Below are 20,430 nucleotides of genomic sequence, written 5' to 3'. Positions count from 1 at the left end.
ACATTATCGGTTGGAAATATTAGTTTTATCAACTTAATAAACTCGAGAATAGCTCAGGTGCTTCTTCGTTTGGCCGTCACTTATACTGCAGCTGTCCTGCACATCAAAATGAGCCACAACAAATAACATGGGCCGGAGATAATCGGGCTGTGATTGCCTTTTTGAATAACATTTTTCAACATCTCACACTTTTTTACGACTTCTTGAAGAATGCCGAAGCCGTTCTGACGCTTACCAATTGGACTGTGAAGTTTACTGCAGGATGCTGATGTTTCACAAAGCTTGTTGCGCTATGCAAAGGTTCCACAACACGCTGAAGCGAACGTCACTCGAAATTACATCTTTTACCCTTGATACGCTCTTATGACTTGCAGTTATGTTGAACAATCGATGTTGGTATTATCTGATAATTGTATTCAATCATGGTATGATTGGCCGAATGCTTCAAATTCTATCTATAGACCATTTCAATCACAAAGTAAGCTCAAGAGATACCCCTGCTGTTCCAAAGGGGTAGGAAAACAGTAAGAGTGAATAAGCTAGCGCTTGCTTCACAGTGGTCTCCTCCTTTGCGCCACATCTTCTTAGGTAAATAGGCGTAATGCTCAGCTGAACGCAAATGACAGCAAAATAATTTTTGTTGTATAGCAACGTGCACAATTCAAAGGCAGTGGTGCTTCAGCCCTGTCGTACGCATGAGTAAATCTGCCTGATGCCGATGGATTTCAATGTTCCTCAGAAAGATTGTTCTGGAAAGCGTACATGAGGTATTCAGACTGTTTGTTTAGCTGATCGTTGTGAGGCTGCAAACTGACAGACTATCACACATTTTTACATTAGGTGCTATGAAAACATAGGTTACTCGCCCTGTGAGCAGAAACACTATGTCTGAGCTCTCAAAGTATACTTGTTTTTTTACGTGTTCGTTGAAGTTACTAATTGTTTGTCCATAAAAAATGTTTCTGTACTGCTCATACCCCTCTGCATGAACCATGTATGGCTCTTCACTTTCCTGCAAAAGATGAAAAAAAAAAGGAATATAACAAGTGTCTTTCCATATCCACGATGAAACACATTATGATAGAAAAAATAAAGAACTATAATATAATATAAACCTACTACTACTACTACTACTACTATAATAATAATAATAATAATAATAATAATAATAATAATAATAATAATAATAATAATCTCTGCTGTTTTACATCCTAGCACACTCATATGTTTATCGTCGATACTAAAGCGAAGAGCTCCATATATTTGGCTGTGTAGTGTGCATTAACGTGCATGGAGAGAAGCGAAAATCTTCTTCCGCCCATTCTATTTTTCTCTTTTTTATATGTTCATATACACGTCCGCAACAAGAGTGCGAGGATCACACGCGTGTAACGTGCGTGTATGTAGGGCCGTGTGTATGCATATATTCATTGCCACTTTACTTCTTCAAGCTTTGTTATCACCTGTAACGCCATAAATCTCAGCGCAAATCCACGCCTGTTGTGTTCGAGAAGCTTAAGAACTGTAGTATATCTAGTTGTTACGATAACGCTCCCTATACGCGAACACTACAGAATATTCTCGAATCTACAGGGCTGCTACCGATAACACTGAAATATTCGCCGGCACATGTATAAATGCTGCCATGCTTCCCCGCATCTAAGTGGATTTATGGCCGGTGCTCTGTTCGCCGCTGTCAGTGCCAGTGTGTATCGCAGTAATCTGACTTCCCATTCGCTGGCTATAGAGGTTCCGTCAAATAAAAAGTTTCTTCTTCGATCTACAGTCCACTCCTTTCGTCGATGTCACGACCCCATAAAAATATTGTCACGGGGTCGTGATGTGAACGAAGAGCAGCTGACTTAGGTCGAAGATGAAACTTTTTATTCTGGCCTAACTTGTGGTGACGCAAAAGGAATCTCGGAGTATAGCAAGACACTGGCACTGATAGCAGCTGACAGATCGTCGGCCGTCGATCAACTTGAAAGTGGCGAAGCGTGTCGGCATTCACACACTTGCCATCGAAAATTCTAGCGTTCCTCTGTTGTGTCCTAGTTTCCAGGATAATCGGAAATGATCACGAAGTGGACGTAATTTTAACAAAAAGATCTACTGAAGCCCTGACGCTTGTCGAACACTCTATAAGTGCGGTTTGCACTGAAAATTGCGTACAGCGTAACGGGGCAATGAGAAAACTGGGGCATCGCCCCCTCTAAAAAAACATCGTCCCTATGATTTACCAATAAATAAGTACAATAAGGTAAGAACATACAAATATTCAACTACAATGCAGCAGCAATAACATGAACAAGAAAACACACTTTTACTTCGTTAACGAGCATGAAACGGCTTGAGGCCCGCAACATGGACGACGTCTGTTCGCGATCGGCGCCGTTAAGAGTTCGTAATGCCGTCGGGGACAACCTTGTAGTCGAGTGGGCCAAGACGTCATACTACGCTGTATGGTCTGAAGTAATATCATTGAAGTTTTTCACTGTGTCCACGTCGGCGCGTCGTCGTCCATACCCAATTACGTTCATCGGGCTGGTACTCCGTGAAGCTTCACCGAGGATAGTAACAGCGGCTGAATCTTGACGCGCAGGCAGGCGAGTTGTCGGATTTTTTCGGCACGCTGAAGGTGCTCACTCACATGGAGGTTTTTTCCATCAGTGTTGTTGGGTAACATGCGTGGAGCGTCGTTGCCATGCTCTTTCCGTAGACCAATTTGTACGAAGATATCTGCGTCGTCGTCTGCACCGCCGTGTCGTACGCGAAGGTCACGTACGAAAGGATTTCAGGCATTGTGCACGACGTCATCGTACATGACCAACATATCGGCGAAGGTCTTATAGAGATGCTCGGTGAGGCCATTAGTCTAGATGGTAAGCGGTGGCCCGACAATGACTTGTCTGGCTGTACCTCAGGATCGCCTGAGTTAGGTCCTCCATAAAACCCTACCTCAGTCAGTAATGATGACCTGTAAAGCTCCATGGCACACGACAATAATCTCGACGAAGAACTTTGATACCTCGGCGGCATGGCCTTTGGGCAGGGTCCTTGCCACAGCGTAGCAATTGAGGTAGTCGGTAGGTACGACGATCCAACTGTTCTAGGGATCTGACGTCGGGAACGGCCTGTTAAGTCTACGCCGATTTGCTAGAACAGCCGGTGAGGTGGCTCGATAGGCTGGAGAAGTCCGGCTGGCCTAGTTGGAGGTGTCTTTCATTGTTGGGAGCCCCGGCATGTCTTCACATTACAAGTGACGTCGGCGCGAAGGTGTGGCGTACAGCCCCTGTAATATTGCGAGCGTATGGGAAACACCGGGGTGTATAGCCAACACAGCGTCGCGCGTAGAGCATCCGAAATTTTTCGACGTAACGCTGAAAGTACTACAAGGAGGTAATTGGCCCAATGCGGCGGAAAGTTTTCTCGACGACGATGTGATTACGCAAGAAAAACAACGACATTTCTCGCTTGAATATTTTCAGAACAACGGCATCTGTGCCCTCGAGGCATTCAACAAGGCCCTTGATTTCAGGGTTGGCTCGCTGACGTTCTGCAAAGTCGTCAACACTTGAGGTTTTCAAGAAGCGGTCGCCATTCTCGTCGACCGACGGTGGTGGGTCAACGGGAGCGCGTGACAGGCAGTTGGCGACATAATTTCTTCGCCCCGACTTGTCAATGACGTTGATGTCGAATTCCTGAAGTCACAGACTCTACTGTGCGAGGCGACCTGAAGAGTCCTTCAAGTTAGCATGCCAACCGAGGCATGGTGGTCGCTGACAACTCTGAAAGGCCTGCCGTAGAGGAAGGGGCCAACCTAGAGCTAGTCCAGATGATGGCAAGACACTCGTTTTTTGTTGTGGAATAGTTGACTTTTGCTTTGGTTTATGACCAGCTCGCATAACCGATGACCTTTCAATCCCATCAATTTTCTGCTCGAGGACGGCTCCGAGCGCTACACTGCTTGCGATGGTGTGGATTTCTGTCTCGGCGTCTGCGTCGAAATGCACAAGTATCGACGGTGCCTGCAGGTGTCGTTTTTGTTCTTGAAGTGCTTCCTCCTGTGGGGTTTTCCAGTTGAACTCTACGTCGGTGTTGGTAAGGTAAGTGAGTGTCTCGGCGATTCAAAAAAAATGTTTCAGGAAACGCCTGTAATAGGCGCACAGGCTCAGAATAACGCACAGCCTTCTTGTCGGCAAGTCGCGGGAATTTTGCGAGCGCTGTTGTCTTCTGCCTGTCGGGGTGTACTCTGGACTTGCTTACCACGTGTCTCAAGGAAAAGAGTTCTTTATTTGCAAAGTGGCACTTTACTGGCTTCAAAGGGTGTCCGGAGGTGTTGATTGCTTGAAGTGCAGCTTCAAGGTGCCTGAGACGCTCGTCGACAATTGAGAATAATACGACGACATCGTCCAAGTACAAGAGGCAAAACTGCCACTTCAATCGAGTCAGCATCGTGTTCATAACACACTGGAACGTCGCAGGCGCCGGGCAAAGACCAAAGGGCATGGACTTGAACTCGAAGAGGCCGTCTGGTGTATTGAACGCAGTCTTTTCTCGGTCTTGTTCATTTACTTCTATTTGCTAGTAGCCTTTCTTCTGGCCCATCGATGAAAAATATTTCGCGTTGTGGAGTCGATCAAGGGCGTCGTCTATTCGTGGCATTATCATGTCCACGCGTTCATACGGGTGCGACATGTGCGTGCATGTACCTGCTTTTAATATTGTCTCGTTACTCACGTAACAATATGAAATACTGACAACACCAACAAGCGACCGTGGGGAAGCACAGTACATTATTCATTAGAAACTCCGCACCATGATGCGAACGAAAAAAAGAAGCTCTCCAATTGCCATCGAAACTACAATTTGCTTTATCTAAAAGTACGCTGACCCAGGCATAGCTCTGTTCTACAATAAATTGGACGGCATGCGTACTTAGCTTTGCGGAGAAACAGAGCACCCTGTGACAAATACATTCGGCAGAGTGAGTGGCAGCGTAGTTAACTGAAAAACTGTTAAGGCCTTGTACGTAGAAGTGTAGCAACTCAGCACAAAAGTGCTAGCACCTTTTCAAGAGGTCTACTAGACATGAGCCTTCTTCAACCTGGGTGTCGCTAGGCAAAATCTTGAACTAAATGTAATGCTGTTCGCCGAAGAAGCAAGATGTTTACCAGCACAGCGCCACAATTTCGGCTCTTTGGCGAGTAAAATCCTTCATGCCGATTAGAATAGCGTGGTCTGCAGCCAGCTAACTTTCGTCTTGGATGAAGCAACGCAATCCGATGCCCGAATTAAGCAACAGCAGTACAGCGCCAAGCCAAAGTGCGGCGTTAACTCTGTTAGGCACAGCCATGTTTGCTTTTTGCAACAGTCTTACCAGCACATTCAGCGTTTTCTGGAGTTGCGAATTGCACTGAATTGTATCAAAAACGCTAACCTTGTTCCAAACTCAAATAAATGCTACCTAATAGACAATCATACTCTTGCTCTGACACCTCTCGTTGATACGGAATGCATCCGTTCAGATCCCCAGAAGACAGCAGCCGTTGAAGCGTTCAGTGTGTCGTGCTATGTTAAGAAGCTCCGTAGCTTTTTCGTTTTTCTTGGGTGGGGGAGAACTTTGCTTCTATATTCGTCGCTTTACACCTAAATTCGCCGATGTCGCGTATCCGCTGACACGTCTGCATTGAAATAATACTTTCTTTCAGTGAACCCTAGAGTGCGAATCCTCTTTTCCTGAACGGAAGTTCCTGCCAATCCTTCAGCTTCAAAAGAGCTGCACACGGATGCCTAGTGGCATAGAAACTTGTGCCGTCCTAGTTCAACGCTATGGTAACCACGAACACGTGATCGTATACGGAAGTCACCAGTTAATAGGCTTTAGCTGATTCTCACTATCAAAGAACAAAAATGCCTCGCGGAAGTATTTGCGATACAGCGGTTTCGGTCTTACCTATACGAACGCCCAATCACAGACGTCACCAATCACCACTCGTTGTGTTGGCTTGTCATTTTGTGAACTTGAGCGCGCTGACACGATTCACACTCATGAACCAAATCCCTGATGTTGGCGTTCATGCCGGGCCAGACAAAGCGTGAAGAAACAAGCTTTTGGGAAGCGCAGATTCCGGGGTGAGAAGGGCTGTGATAGGCGTCGAGTATTTTCTTACGGGAAGAGTTGGTTAGAAATGGTCTGATTGTGGCTGTGGAGGTGTCACAAACGATTGGCACATCTTCAAAGGTGACGCGTTTGAGCTAAATTGATGTGAACGCTACGCGTAGGTTTTCAAGCTCGTTGTGTTTTATTTGAGCTGCAGCCAGATCCTGGAGTATCAATGAAAAGGATATTGGGGTGCAGGTTTTGGAGCGACTGCAGGTGATGTAATCCACGCGACTGAGAGCGTCAGCTGGAGCGTTATCAACACCGCTGGTGTCACATATATCAGTTGAGAACTCCGAGATAAATGAGAGCTGGCGCACCGTGAGTGGTTTGTATAGTGAGTGAGATTGGCCGATTGAATAAGTGACATGGTTAGAATCAGTGAAAACTGTAAAAGAGCGGCTTCCAAGGAGGTGTCGAAAATTGTGCACGGCGAGAAAGATGGCGAGCAACCAATAGCCAAAAACGCTGTAGTTTCTTTTGGCAGAGGTCATACGCTTGAAGAAAAAGGCAAGGGGCTGCCCCTGATCTTTCACTTTTTAGTGGAGTACGACCACAAGTGCAGAACTAGATTCCCCCGTCATGAGCACTAAGGGAAAACATGGATTGTAGTGCATCAGCAGCGTCGCTTCAGCCAGAGCGTCTTGACAGGGTGTAAAGCTTCTCCCTTGGTGGTGTTCCATGGTAGTGCAGTTTCCGAGAATTTGCCACAGAGCGAATTGTCGAGGGCCTCCAACAGCGTAGCACAATTTCTAAAAAATTGTCGGTAGAAATTTACAAGTCCTAGAAACTGGCGCAGCTAGGTTATTGATGTAAGTTTCGAGAACTCGACGATTGCTTGCACTTTGTCAGGAAGGGGGCTAATACCAGTGCTGTCCAAGCGATTAGCCTGAAAATTAAGAGATTGCATTATGAACTCACTTTTTTCAGTGTTAACAACAATTCCATTGGCTGAAAAGCACTAGAAAAGTTGACAGAGTTGTTGCAAGTGCTCCTCGTGGGATGAGCTTGCCGGCAGCAAGTCGTCGACGTAGGCAAACACAAACGGCAGACCACGTATGACCGCGTCCATGAACCGCTGGGACGTTTGTGCAGCAATGTGGAGGCAACTTGGCATTCTCAGGAACTCAAAAGGCCAATTAGGGTGGTAGTTGTTGTCTCTGACACATCTTCTGCAGCAACAGGAATTTGGTGAAAGGCTTTGGCTAAGTAGATTCTAGAGAACTCTGTTGTACCACGGAGAGCTGATGTAAAATCCTGAATGTTGGGCAGGGAATACCGGTCGGGAATAGTTTTTGCGATCAGGAAATGGTAGTCTCTGCAGGATCTCCAGTCACCTGACTTTTTGGGAATGAGATGGAGAGGGTACGCCCCGCTACTCGATAATGGTCGTAATATTCCGAGTTCCAACATGTGTTCAAACTCAGGCCTGGCTACATTGAGCTTATCTGAAGCAAGTTGCCGTGAGTGAGCGAAAACAGGTGGACCAGTGGGGATGATATGTTGGCGGACATCATGTTGCACGAGTTTTGTCCAGTAAGGCGATTGCGTAACGCTTCCAAATTCTCGAAGTCCTGAGAAACGGTCGTGGGCCACTGTTCTAGTTACGGTGATTATGTTAGAGTCATCGGAAACAGCACCATAGAGAGAGAGCAGTGTAATAGTGTCTAGCAGGCGTTGTCGTTTCACGTCGACCAGCAGTCCATGATGGTTTAAGAAGACCGCTCCAATGAGGGCACAGCGTGTGTCAGGGACGAGGAAAACTCAATGAAACACGTGGCGCAAGCCAAGGTTTAGAGTGAGCGACCACGAGTTGTACACAGGGGTCTTGCTACCGTTGAGAGCTTGCAGGTAGAAGATTAGAGGTACTTTTCGGTCAGATTTTCAAACCGGAATAACGCTGACCTCTGAACCCGTGTCCACCAGGTACTGCTGGCCTGCGATTTTCTCCATGACGTGAAACAGGCGACTTTTGGGTTGTCTTTGACCAGTCGCCACCGTCAATGGTCGGCCTGCCTGTTGTCCTGCCTCGAGTAAGGTTGGCGGCAGTGACGCGCGTCCTTTCTAAAACGGCGATGGTAATAACATATCCCAGGTGGTTTAGGAGACCGAGAGTGTTGTGCGAATCCATAACGCGGGGAGCTTCGGCTGCGGTTACGGTTACGTGGAGTGGTGTAATGATACTCAGCGGCACAAACCGTTTGTTCTAGGCAATCACAAAGCGCGTCAATGCGAGAAACAGAATCAGGTGGTGTTTTTGCAGTGACATTCACGTTGTTAAATGACGGCGTGACGTTGCACACAAATGGCGTGGCCACCTTCAAGACCTTGTCCGCCAGGTTGGCCAGACTGTTGAGGTCCTACGTAAACGCAGTGGCTAGTATCCTTTGCGCATTTGCCAGGAAGGCGCTGCAGAAACAGTTATCGCAACACGTTCTCCTCAGTATGGTTCGTGCCGCCGCTCATGAGTTGATGCATATGACAAAGAAGCTGGCTGGGACAGCAGTCGCCTATTTCATCTACGGAGGGAAACTGCTGTATGCGAGAACGCTGTGATGCCGTCGTTAGCTCCAGCAGAGCAGCCTTGAAATTGCTATACAGTTTGGTGGAGGAGTACCAGAAACCAGGTCAGATACTTCTTCGGCAGCAGCTGGTGACAGCACCGAAACACCGAGATGGTACTTGCGTTGTCCGTGCACACGCCCAAAGCACGAATCACGACTCAGCTTGAATGAACCAGATCGAAGAGTTGCGGTCCCAGTAAGCTCGTAGTCGGATAGAGATCGCAGAGACGTCATGATCGGTCGTGCCAGTAGCTTCCGTGTTTAGGTGCGTCTCGTTCCTTTGCATGACTGTACAATACTTCGGCAGTGCCGCGAAGGACTATGGGACACTACTATGTAGAGCCAGGTTGTACGAGATGGACACGTCTTGTCAGTAACAACGTCTACTTTATTCTAACAACCAGAGAGTCGAACTTAGAGCAGGTACACTCAGTGCACCGGAAGTGGCAAGAGTGAAAGAGACGAACAAAAAACAGACAGGAAAGCAGCACGTTGCTTGGAGTGCTGCTCCGCAGGTTTTTATGACCCTGGGGTGCGCGGTGGCGGACGCTTCGCTACAAAATCAATAAACATACGGACCATACGACACGTTTGTTTTTAAATTCAGATGCTATGAAATCTTTTTGCTCGAATAACATGATTTCAGTGGATCAGTGTTTTCAGAAACCAAACTGAGATGAGAAAATTGCGAACGTTTATCTAAAAATTGGTATGGTTGGTAATGCATAATTTTTTCTAACCCTGTGTGAAATAACAAAAGAATAGTTACGGGTGTATGTTTGCGAATATCAATTTTTTCGCCCTTTTTAAAGAAAACACTGATTTTTGCTACCTACAATTTTTTCGGAAACTTTGCACCTCACAAACAGTGACTCAATGATTATTACATTGAAGGGACAAGGATTACAAGCACATAATTCATGAATCTAATCATTGCACCATAAACATCTCGAGATGAAGTGTTTCTAAGTTGCAAAAAAAACAGAATGAACATCTTCTTTCACTACACGCTCAAAAATATGGAGGTCGAGTTTGTATTAGGTATAAATAGAAAACTTGGCAAGTCTCACGTACATTAGGCATCGAAGTTATGCGAAGCAAGCGCAGAAAAGGTTACTGGGTTGAATTAGAGTATTGAGAGACACGATATGAAGTACGCTAAGAATTTATAGGAATATATGTACAGAAGTGACACGTACCCCTCCTCGGGTATGTTGTAATACCTGGTGGTGATGGTTTGCAAACATATTGCGCCATCGTCATTACTGCACTGTAGGAACGTGCAGTTGCTTCTTCAACCAAACACGAGCATTTAACATACAATTATATAGCGGTTGTGTCACAGCCATGCTCAGACTATGGCTGCCCGCAATCCACAGCACACGCATAGTGCGCACTCGAAACATCAGCGCTATCTAAACAAAAATATTGAAAAGAATTCACGCGTTAGGTTTTCGCAACGTCTATAATGCAAAAATTTGTAGAAAGACAAAGCCATTTGGAAGGTGCCGGTTAAATACAGAAGAAGTAAGGAGACAGACGTGAATTGTAGTCACAACTGCACAATTTGCCGCTCTGACTATTTCGCTTCACTGGTGGAACTCGAGTAGGTTAACAGCACGCGGTGCTCCGTAATATCCATGGTAACCTTGCTCTAAATGCCAGATAAATACCATTTATTTATTTTGACCTGGCTGAAGAATACTATGCATAAAATACAATCAAAGTAACTTACGATTATGAAAAAAAGCGCTAATGCTCAAGCGTTAGGACTTTTTGGGACGAGACGTGTAACTAGGTCCCCGTGAGTTAGCAGCTCATAACTTGTCGTGGCTGTCACTCTCGGTGCGTCGAGGACTATCTAAATTCAGTGAAAAATCCTCGTCGTCCAGATGGTTTCTTCCAAAGTCACTGCTGAATGCAATCTGAAGAATTTTCTCAGCAATGACTTCGACAGCCCTAACACCACTAGACGCACCTAGTTTGTCTGGGCCACGAAAACATTTTGCTCAGGATTCTGTCAACAAGCGAATCGCTTGCATTGTGATGTCATCTACCACAAAAAGTATAAAAAAAGTGGCGCAGCGTTGGCCAAGTTTTGGAAGAGCCAATCTTCAGCCCGGGCGATTTTCTGCGCACAACGTGACGAGAATTATGGGTCACAAAATCTTCGACTAGTGCTATATTCACGTAAGACAGGGCGAGCTTCAACTGAATAGGCCAGACAATAACATATGACACAACGTTGATATGGGTACTGTGCGGGCTACAATCGGAAGTGCGAATGGCAGCGTATTTTCACGAAAGCTCCGCGTCTCGTAGAAGCGTGTCAGGTATGTCAAGTCACGTAAAGCCTGATTTATTCACTGACGCATCAAACACGCAAAGTGTTAAATGTTCGTTTCTTGCTCAACTTTACCACTCAGTCGAGTACAGCCGAACAAAGAAGCATCTGCCTACATACTATTCATGAGAGGACGCTCCTGCAATACACTTGGCCGTGCTACAGTTTATGTGCATTACGTATAACAAACTCTGCTGAACAACGACCGAGTCGCTAGTGCACTGCCGCATATTCTTGCCTGCCACTCTACACACTGACCTACGTCAAGTTTGTATCAACACTACCAGTTCTCGACGCCGACTACGTGCCGTGTCCTTACACCGATGTCCTCATGAGAGGTAGTAGTGCATTACCACATATCGTTCTCTCTTCCTCGGTAAACTAGACACACCTTCCAGTTAATATTTTGGTATGACAGGGTAAGTGCTGCTGCAAGCTAGCATCTATAGGCATTGCTTTCCACCTAAAAGACAACACAGTAGGCATTTTCATGACGGCTGCTGCTTCCGACAACAAACGAGCACCTCCAACAGATATGTTACGGGGGAGGCAGAGACTAGCAAGATTTGCATATATATGTGCAAATGGTGAGCTGAGCAACGCTGGTGATCCCAACAGCTCGTGCAAGTCTATCTTCTGTCATCAATTGATTTTCATATATATAATATATATATATATATATATATATATATATATATATTCGTATAGGGAAGAAGTCGCACGTACGAAGTGATTTTATTGACGTTTCGTTGGTGGGTCCGGCCTTCTCTGATGAAGGCTGGACCCACGGCCGAAACGTCAATAAAATCACTTCGCACGTGCGTCTTCTTCTCTATACGAGTAATCTTTCCCGGACCCAGCATCACTTTTGTTTTTGGTATATATATATATATATATATATATATATATATATATATATATATATATATATATATATATATATATATATATATATATATATATATTTTGTAGAGAAACTGCCGAACATTGAAGTGGGTCAAACTCTCAAGTGTTCTCTAGTTGGCCTACCCAAAAAAGGACGCCGCTCGCGCTGGGAGTCTGTGCTTGACCGTTACTGTCGCCATTGTCTATACTCGCTGTGTGCCTGCTAATAAACGCCATAACGAATTGGTGGAGAGTGCTACGATCCCCTTTGATGCCCTCGGAACTGCGCTCACGTACCCTGCAATCTACCATGTCCCACGACGCCTCTCAGCAAACGCCTCCTCCCATGCCACCTCGTTGTCCCGGTGTCCCCAGGATCCGAGATTCACCTATCTTCACGGGCGCCGATGGCACTGACGTGGAGGACTGGCTCGCTATTCACGAGCGCGTGAGCGTCCCCAACAAATGGGACGAGGACGGCAAGTTGATAAACTTGGTGTTCTACCTTGCGGGCGTTGCGAGCTTGCGGTACAACAACCACGCGTCCGATATCGCAACCTGGTCCAATTTCAAGACCGCTATCACCAACGTTTTTGGCCGCCCTGCCGTTCGTAAGCTGCAAGCCGAGCAGCGCTTATGCGAACGCGCTCAGCAGGCCGGTGAGTCATTCACCAGTAACATAGAAGATGTCCTGGACCTGTGCAAGAAATCCAACGACAGCATGTCCGAATCAGACAAGATCCGGAACGTCATGAAGGGCATTGACGATGATGCCTTCACGATACTGCTTGCCAAAAACCCAGGCACAGTAGCTGAGGTCATCACGCTGTGCCAGAGCTATGAGGAGCTCCGCCGGCAGCGTTCGATGACCCGTCGCTCCACACCACGAGATGCAGGGCTTGCAGGCTTGCAGGCGAGCTGTGATCAGGTGGCACTGCTGGCAGACCTCAAGTCCTTCATACGTGAGGAAATCGCGCGGCAGTTCTCACTCTTGCACTTTGCCCACCCACCGGCTGCTCAACAATCGGCCACTACTATTCTCCCATCCATCCACCGAGAAATTGAGCAGGAAATAGCGGAGGTCATGCCTGCGTACCAACCACAACAGGTTCTGCCCCTGCGCCCCCAAGTTACGCCCAAGTGGTCGCCAGGCCGCCTCCAGTCGTTCAACCGCCCGCCCCACTGACTTACGCCGAAGCTGCCGCACGACCTCCATCCTTTGCAGCGGCTATGCCGGCTACGTATGTTGACGTGACCTCTCAGACTCAGCTCCAGCACCCCCTGCAGCCTTTCCAGCCACCGTTCCGTCCATCGGCTCTTGCGTCATGGACAACACCTACCCCAGCGAACCGATGGCGCACACCCGACAACCGGCCCATCTGCTTTGCCTGTGGTTACGCTGGTCACGTAGCCCGTTATTGCCATCGTGTACAGCCGGCTCGAATTTCTTCGCCTAGTGCTGGCCACCTCAGCCGTCCCTATCACAACGAACCACCGTCTATGCCACCGCCGTCTCACCCAGGTCCATCTCCTCGAAGGTCGCCGTCTCCACGACGTCGTTCCCTGTCCCCCATGAGGCCAAGTTCGGCTACTCATGAGCGGGAAAACTAGTCGTCGTAGTCCCCGAGGCAAGGAATGCGATGCTATTGCGGTGTGAAAGCCCTCAGAGCCGCCCATCTAATGTCATCGACGTGCTTGTGGACGGTGTTCATGCGTCTGCTTTTATTGACACTGGAGCTGCAGTATCCGTTATGGACGAAAAATTTTGCCACTTGCTTCGAAAAGTGACGACACCGATTTCTGGATGGTCCCTTCGTACTGCCGGTTGACATCGTATCCATCCTTCAGCAGAGTGCACAGCTCGCGTTGTCGTTCAGGACGTTCTGTATGTCGGCCAATTCATCATCATTCCTGCATGATCTCATGACGTCGTCCTGGGCTGGGATTTTCTTTCCCGCAACGACGCCGTCATCCATTGTGCAAATGCTGAAATCGAACTCTCACCCTTCTCGCATTTGATGCCGGAAGACAGTCCCTCAAAACTGAGTAAGATTCTCGTGAAAGACGACACCTTAGTGCCTCCAAGCTCAGCGATGGGTGTACCTGTCTACTGCGCTGGACTCTCCGACACAATTGCGCTCGTTTCGCCATCCGACCGTGCTTGCCGAAGGAAAGGGTTGCTAGTACCTTTCGCGACCGTGTAAATCACCCAGAGCAACGCCGCTATTTTTGTGACCAACCCATCCCCGTACACTGTTACCTTGGTTCGAGGGGAATTTCTCGGCAGAGTGGAACCAGTGGATAACGCACAAGTCCTGGACGAACCTGATGACTCGCGTTGTCCCAGTTCGTGTACCGTCAGCGCTGTTTCCAATTATGATTCATCATCTCCTGATGTATTTGGCCCCTACATTGATGACAATCTTACGTCGGTACAGCGTTCCCAGATTCTGGACCTGCTGCGAGAATATCATTCTTCTTTCGATGTCGGGCGAAGTCCTCTCGGTCGCGCATCCGCTGTTACACATCGTATCGACACTGGTGCCCATCCACCATTACGGCAACGTCCCTACCGCGTGTCGCCTGCTGAACGTCGGGAAATTAACGAGCAGGTTGATGATATGCTCAGACACGACGTTATTCGGCCCTCGGACAGTCCATGGGCGTCTCCTGTTGTTCTTGTCATGAAGAAAGATGGTTCTGTGCGGTTCTGTGTGGACTACAGACGGCTCAATAAGATCACGCGCAAGAATGTTTACCCACTGCCGCGCATCAATGACGCAATTGACAGCCTTCACGGAGCCGAATTTTTTTGTTCTCTCGATCTGCGCTCGGGGTACTGGCAAGTACCCATGGCTGTTGACGCTCGACCGAAGACTGCGTTCATCACACCCGACGGCTTGTACGAATTAAACGTCATGCCGTTTGGTCTATGTAATGCTCCTGCGACCTTTGAGCGCATGATGGGCACCGTTCTGCGCAACTTGAAATGGCACACGTGCTTGTGTTACCTCGATGACGTTGTTGTGTTCGCCCCAGATTTCTCCACGCATCTCCAACGTCTGAAAGAAGTTTTCGCACGTGTGAGCGATGCCGGCTTGCAACTAAATCTGCAGAAGTGCCGCTTTGCAGCACGGCAACTCACAATCCTAGGGTACGTCGTGTCTAAGGATGGCATTCTTCCTGACCCAGCCAAGCTTCGGGCCGTGGCTGAATTCCCCAAACCTGCGTTCGTCAAAGAACTGCGTAGTGTCTTGGGCCTGTGCTCATACTTCCGACGCTTCATACGAAACTTTGCTACGATTAAATCACCGCTGACGAAGCACCTTGGAAGTAACGGGCCCCTCAATTCGTGGTCGTCTGAGTGCGACGACGCGTTCGCGAAGCTCCGCCGTTTGCGGACGTCTCCTCCCATTCTACGCCACTACGACCCTACGGCCCCGATGGAGGTGCAAACAGACGCCAGTGGTGTAGGCCTCGGCGCTGTCCTGGCGCAGCGCAAACCCGGATTTCCTGAATATGTCGTAGCATATGCAAGCCGTACGCTGACGAGAGCTGAGACAAACTACACCGTCACGGAGAAAGAGTGCCTGGCGATCGTCTGGGCCCTTACAAAGTTTCGACCTTATTTGTATGGTCGCCCATTCGATGTCGTCACCGACCATCATGCACTATGCTGGCTTTCATCATTGAAGGATCCCTCAGGCCGTCTCGCCCGTTGGGCTCTTCGCTTACAAGACTACGACATCCGCGTGCTTTACCGCAACGGACGCCAGCATGCTGACGCCGACGCCCTCTCGCGCTCCCCTCTGCCTGAAGGTGATGTGCTCTGCTCAGTATCCTCTACTGCAGTTTCTGCCATTGATGTTGACATCATCGCTACCGAACAGCGAAAGGATAATTCGATCGGCCCGCTCATCGACTTGCTCGATGATCCATCCGCAACGCCATCCACGCGTGTCTTGCGTCATCAAGCTCGCCATTTCGCCATCCGTGACGGCCTTCTACACCGACGCAATTACGACGCCGATGGCCGGCAGTGGTAACTCGTGATACCCCGCACTCTGCGGTCAGAGATCTGTGAATCCTTCCACTCTGATCCGCAATGCGCGCACTCTGGGGTATTCAAAACCTACCGTCGCATTCGACAACGCTACTTCTGGCGCGGGATGTACCGCTACGTGCAGCAGTTCGTTCGCTCCTGCCTCGCTTGCCAACGCCGCAAACCGTCAGCACACATGTCGCCAGCCAGTCTTCAACCGTTACCTTGCCCTGAGCGTCCGTTTGGGCGCATAGGTATCGATTTGTATGGGCCGCTTCCTCTGACGTCGGCTGGTAACCGCTGGGCCATCGTCGCCGTAGATCATTTAACGCGATACGCCGAAACCGCCGCTATCCCTGCGGCTACTGCGCGTGATGTTGCGTCCTTCCTACTGCACCGATTTATACTGCGCCATGGTCCACCTCAGGAGCTTCTCAGCGATAGAGGCCGTGTCTTCTTGTCAGAAGTCGTCGAAGCTATTCTCATGGAGTGCCATTCTGTCCACCGCAAAACAACTGCTTACCACCCGCAGACGACCGAACGCTTTAACCGCACCCTCGGCGACATGCTTTCGATGTACGTCGCCGCCAACCATACGAATTGGGATACTATACTGACCTTCGTCACCTACGCCTACAACACCGCTCCTCAGAGCACGACCGGTTTTTCACCTTTCTTCTTGCTGTACGGAAGGCACCCGTCACACACCATCGACACTATACTCCCGTACACGCCAGATCTATCTGAGTGTGCACCTATTTCCGAGACAGCCAGGCTTGCTGAAGAGTGTCGCGAGCTGGCCAAGACATTTACGACGCATGAGTAAGAGCAGCAGAAGAGTATTCGTGATGGCTCCGCCACTTCTGAACCCACGTTTCTTCCTGGTTCCCTTGTATGACTCTCAATCCCGACCTCTGTAGCTGGCTTTTCTTCCAAACTACTCCCGAAATATGAAGGTCTTTACCGTGTGATCGAGCGCACATCTCCGGTCAACTATCTTATCGAGCCAATTGAACAATCTTCGGATATGCACCGCCGCGGGCGCGACATAGTCAACGTGGAGCGCCTGAAGGCTTACTACGACCCACTCGTAGTGACAAGCTGCTAGGTCGCCAGGCGGCTTCCTCTTCGACCCCGGGGTGATTGTAGAGAAGCCGCCGAACACTGAAGTGGGTCAAACTCTCAAGTGTTCTCTAGTGGGTCTACCCAAAAAAGGACGCCGCTCGCGCTGGGAGTCCGTGCTTGGCTGTTACTGTCGCCATTGTCTATACTCGCTGTGTGCCTGCTAATAAACGCCATAACAATATATATATATATGCCCACTTGGTGAACATGCTAGAAGATTTGATGACGAGTGTATAAATGCCGACACGCTTCACCCCATGCCAGTTGATCGACAGCCAATGCTCTCCTCACCGCTATCAGTGCCATTGTCTTGCTGTAATCGGACTTTTTTTTTTGCGTGGCTCAAATAAACCGTTTAATATTTGACCTGCAGTCTGCTCCCTTCGTCTACGTCACGACCTCGTGACATCTGGTGGAGATACTTCCCGTCGATGTACCGACTAGTCGAAAGCCAAGATGTCATGGGGCCGCATTCAAATAGAGTGCCCTTCACCGTGCCTGCTGAGACCATGTTGGCAAGAACACCTGGATAGACCCAGCTCGCATGCGCCACGTGCTCGGGCCTTCTGGTGAAGAGAAAGAAGAGGTGTTCGGATATTTTTCAGTTCGATAGACTCGCAGTTTTCTAGAGTTGCCTTAACCTATAGGCACAAGTTAACCCTAATAAATAAGTTTGTTTCACAAGTCTGTGCACTACAGTATAGTTACAATATACATTATACGATGTGCTAACCGACAGTTGCCCCATGTTACAGCAGAAGTTCAGAATTGCCTCTGCAGCCCCAATAGTTACAGCCTATGTTGTCATTCATGTTTTTTAAATAAGTGTACTAATGTCACATTCAAGAATATTCGCTAAAAATCAAAACTTTCTGAAATGGAAACAAGTCCACACATTTATTACACGTCACGTTGTGTGTCAAGTCTAAGTAAAGTAGTCTTTACCACATTCAAGTATGTGTAAGTGCGCCTGCACAGCGCCTAATTTCGAACTCTTATTAACCTTTCGGTAAATGGTTTTACTTTCTGTTAATTTATTTCATCTTGATGGTGCCCTAAAAACTGATTGCACATACTTCTTTCGGAAAAAATAAAGAGAAAAGTTCTTTTTTTCCTGTTTCGGAACGTTTTAACCGTCCAGACATCTCCTGCATTCGATTCGATAATCGGAGGGATTGTTTGGCTTTATTCATGTACCATTATTCTTATGTTATTTCAATAATCATAAAGAACGAATGCTTGCATCCTCAAATGATTGTGTTATGTGCACTGAGCGAAACAGTAGAATTTATATTTATCCCTACAAAGCCAGCGTGATAGCGTAGTTTAGGCACCAACCATGCAATTGATGTCAGTGCTTTTGCATAAGCCCACAAATCAATCGTGGTGACTAGTATAAATAGATCAAATAGAAATCATTATATCTCTTACACTTTTAGTAACCGTGATTCCAACCAGTAACAGCTGGACCCTTGGCTGCACCACGCTTCGATATCGTAGATTAGCTTGTTGAATTAGAAGAAACGTTGATATGTATTAGTGAAATACATAAACTGTAATTTTCTGATATATTTAAAAAGTAATAAAATCATAAAGTGTTATGGCGCCCCCTAATTACTACAAAGGTGCTATTTCACAAAGTAAAAAATAAATTGGCTTGTCCTAAAGAAACAAATTCATTCAGTATAACCGATGAATAGAGATATTCGGTGGTACATTTGGCTGCTGGGATTAAGCTGCCTTTTTCCTTTTTCAATGACAATGAGGTTAGCACCCGTGAAAGCGCTTCATATTGTGCGGTAAATTAGTTCAGTAAACAAATGCGCATTTCTGAACCTCGTGCCATAAATGCGTTACAAGAATGCGTTGCAGTGCTCCCGTGACTGATCACGCACAAGAGTCAAAAGGAGTGTCAAGATGACCATTATGGCAGGCTGCTTCGCCAGCAGCACCTGCGTAATATTGCACGATGAGTCATACAGCTGTCTTGATATATGCTCTACTTCATACGTGGTGGCTGTTCTTGCACCATGTGAGGCAGCATCAGCTAATGGTTCAGGTTTGCAGGGAAGTACATTTTACAGATGCTATACGTGCTACAATGTCAGCATCTACGGAAGCTAGCACATAAAAGGCCGTAATAAATTGCAGGAAGTGAACACTCTAGGAAAGCAGAATTTGTTTAATGCTGCTGGCATACTACTTCTAGATATTCTTAAAATACTTGTATTAATTTGAGTTCATCCGACAGTTTTAGGTTTAGTGCAGACTTTCAGCTGAGCTCATAGTAAAGTGCTATTATTACGTAGCATTTTTAAATATATCTCGACTATAGTGAACCCATGAAACTCTGCGATGGATAATCCGCTCCAGTGCTTTCTAACTGGTCGTTTCCCTAAATGTTTTTCTGAAAAAAAAGCGCTCTTGCTGGGAGATGTTGCCATGCCTTGCCTCGCGCCATTGCATATTGTCACCACCCGCTGTCAAATAAACAACATTACAATGGGTGGAGGGTGTGGTGCCTTAAAGTTCGGCCACCGTTCGATGCCCCTGGAGCTTTGATTTTGTACCCTACTATCTACAATGTTTCATGACAGTCTTTCCAGAAAGCTCATCGTCAAAAACATGAAATTAGTGCAGTAATAAGGTATACTTCGAGAGTTCACCGTATTAGACGAGCCTCGAAATGACGTGCCCTTCCTCAGTAATATCTGCGTGCGGCTCTAAAGAAGGACCACAAAATTAACACAGTAAGCGGAATAAAACTATGATCATTTTAAAATCTTAACACTAATATTTATGGAGCCATATTATTTTTGGGATAATGAAGACTAGCAGATGTCGCGTACACTGGGAATTGATGATATGCGATGCACGAACGAGGAAGACTGATCTATCACCATAAATTCGGAACGTCGTTACGAGGCGGACGTAAAGTATGCCGTACAAGACGTCTATATCATGAATATCATGTTTGCAAGTGTCCTTTACTTTCGTCATCTATTCACCGTCACGTGATAACGTATTTAGTATATGTGGAGCTAGCAAAACAGCCGCGAGCATGCTATGAACTTGGCATGTAGTCATGTTTTAAACAACATGGATGTAAAAGTTATCACGTTTGGACATGTCATTCACCTTGCTCTTTCGTTCGCGTCATGTAATACCAAATTTGGTGTAAAGCTAGCGAAACGGCCGTGAGCGCGTCGTAAGCGTGGCATGTAGTTATGTTGTTACATGGCACGCATCTCAAGATTATCGTGTTTGCACCAGTCACATACCAACTTCATCCAGTCACGTCCTGTAA

At 47.3% G+C, this 20,430-nt stretch overlaps 1 pseudogene; it reads right to left on the bottom strand.

Annotated features, from left to right (window-relative positions):
- Window positions 1-19,584, bottom strand: part of LOC142761770 (A disintegrin and metalloproteinase with thrombospondin motifs like) — a 116,260-nt pseudogene extending 96,676 nt beyond the window's left edge.
- Window positions 19,585-20,430: the final 846 nt, after the last annotated feature.

This window comes from Rhipicephalus microplus, chromosome 2 (genome assembly GCF_043290135.1).
Source record: "Rhipicephalus microplus isolate Deutch F79 chromosome 2, USDA_Rmic, whole genome shotgun sequence".
NCBI lineage: Eukaryota > Metazoa > Arthropoda > Arachnida > Ixodida > Ixodidae > Rhipicephalus > Rhipicephalus microplus.
Note: the sequence above shows the minus strand (reverse complement) of the source record. Positions and strands in the feature narration are given on the sequence as shown.